We start from the raw sequence: 2,338 nt of genomic DNA, 5'->3' as shown, positions 1-2,338 counted from the left end.
GCCGCTTAACTCCTGCTTGCCCGGGCCATCCTGCTGGTGGGGTTGGGGGCGACCTGGAGGTTTGGGCAAGTAGGAGCCTGACCATCCTAACCTTTCCACCTGGGCTATCTCCGCTGCCTTCCTGAGAACCTCGCCTTCCTTAGTTCTGTCAGCAACATGCATTGAGTGCCTACTGTGTGCAAGACACTAGGATAAGCCTCTGAGATACAGCCGTGAACCAAACACAAACGCTAGGCTCTGGTGGAGCGGGCTGGAGACAGACCCAAAACAGAGTCAAAGAACATCTCAGAGGGCAATAAGCGTTTGGGGGGCGGGGGTAATAAAGCAAAGCAGAGAGATAGAGGCGGGGACTGGGATCCGATTGCAATTTCATTATTTATTTATTTAGTTGCACATGACTCCTTTATTACACTGATCTGGAAAAAAGATTGAGTAGTTATGTTCAAATGCATACTGGGCTCAAGTGGCAGGGCCAAGCAACTGGAACAGGATTCAGAACTCAGACACAGAGAAAGATACATCTGGACATGATCAAGAGACATTTCACTGCCATAAAACGATAAGGCAGGGGAGGGATTCTGAAACACACAGCCGGGTAATGCCGACACCTTACAAGTAAAGGAGCTTGTCCCACCTGGTGTGAGGAACGGCTTATTTTGTGATGACCACATGTGGGAATAGTTCACCCACCACTAGAAACCCCAGAGGGTTTTTTGTTTTGTATTATTTTATATAGATATACTTTTTTTTTTTTTTGGTAAAAGTAAATGCAATACATAAACATTCAGGACTGATCCCAATCTTTTGGAGCCAGCTTTTCTGGGTTCAGGGAGGAATCACCACATTCCTCTTCAGTGGAATGACTAGAGCCCCCAGTCACCTGACTACAGAATAGCACAGGACTGTTTCTGGGAACCCAAAAAGCTCTCTTGCCTCTCCTCATTTGTCATGTCTTAGCATGGCTTCTCCCTATCCCCCTACTCCAGCAGGTTCTTAGTAATAAACAAAACACTATAAAAAAACAAACAACAACCACAACAACAAAAAAGCCAGAGTTACTACCTCTGGACTCTCTTAGATGAGCCTTCCCTCAGCCTTGGACTGAGGACCCATGCCACAGGGTCCTGACTAGACTGCATGAAGGAAGTGGGTACATGAGACAAAATGGCTAAAACAAAATTGGGAGCCACCAGTCCCCATCTGCAGCTACAACCTACAATGCCTACAGATTTGGTCAGTGTGACATATGCAGGGGGGAGATGCAGGGCAATGGGAAGGGCAGGGAGGGTGTCCTTGGGAAAGCAGTCTGCCTGCTCACCTTCACTTCTTGGCCTTGCCCATGGTAGCCACAGCCTCCATGGCTTTATGAAAGGTCTCTTCATCCCCCGGAACCTGCATGGGCTTGATGGGCTTCAAATTCTTGTCCAATTCATAGACAATGGGAATACCAGTTGACAGGTTCAACTCTATGAGAGCCTTTTCAGAAAGACCCTCCGGATGTTTGACAATGCCCCCAAGGCTGTCGCCATGGGCTTCGATCCATACCCATTTCCCCTTCTTAATCTGGGGGACTATTTCTTCATTCCAAAAGGGCAGAGCTATGGCAATAGTGTCCTTCAAACTCTCACAGAAGGGTAGCTGATCTTCAGTGAGGTCTGCATACCTGTGATCCTTACTGATGTTACTGCAGAAGGGATGGTTGGGCTCCATCAGTGGTGGTGGTGGTATATCATAGGAGTGCCTCCAGATCTTTACCTGGGCCTCACCATGCTTAGCAGCAGTTTTGGCTGTATGAAGGCCAGTCAGACCCCCACAGTGCCGTTCACTGAGATGCCAAGTCCTCACTACAGGCAGCCACATTTGGTCAATGGCATCCAGCACTGTCCAGAGGGTCCAAATTGCTCTCTTCTGCACTAAAGTGAAGCACATATCAAACTCATAGCCAGCATCTTGCAGCGCCTACCCACTGCCCTTCACCTCCTTGTGCCCTGCTGGGCTCAGGTCGGCATCGGACCAGCCGTTGAAGCAATTCTCCAGGTTCCACGTGCTCTCGCCATGCCAGGTTAGCACCAGCACAGGCGGTCACGGTGGCAGTTCCATGTATGGTGCAGACTGGGACTCACCAAGATTCTGGAGTCTAGATTGTAATTTTATTTTATTTTATTTTATTTTTTTATCCTCATCCAAGGACATTTTTCCATTTTAGTGATAGAATAGGAAGGAGAGAGAGGAAGAGAGAGAGAGAAACATCGACGTGAAAGGACACATTGAGTGGCTGCCTCTCGCATGACCCAACCAGGACTGGGGACAAACCACAACCAAGGTATGTGCCCTTAGC

The 2,338-nt window shown here is 48.5% G+C and overlaps 1 pseudogene; it reads right to left on the bottom strand.

Moving 5' to 3' along the window:
• Window positions 1–1,320: 1,320 nt before the first annotated feature.
• Window positions 1,321–2,082, bottom strand: LOC118618422 (annotated as a pseudogene).
• Window positions 2,083–2,338: the final 256 nt, after the last annotated feature.

Source organism: Molossus molossus, unplaced genomic scaffold (assembly GCF_014108415.1).
Source record: "Molossus molossus isolate mMolMol1 unplaced genomic scaffold, mMolMol1.p scaffold_m16_p_6, whole genome shotgun sequence".
Classification (NCBI taxonomy): domain Eukaryota; kingdom Metazoa; phylum Chordata; class Mammalia; order Chiroptera; family Molossidae; genus Molossus; species Molossus molossus.
The sequence above is the reverse complement of the archived record's forward strand: the minus strand, read 5'-3'. Positions and strand labels throughout refer to the sequence as shown.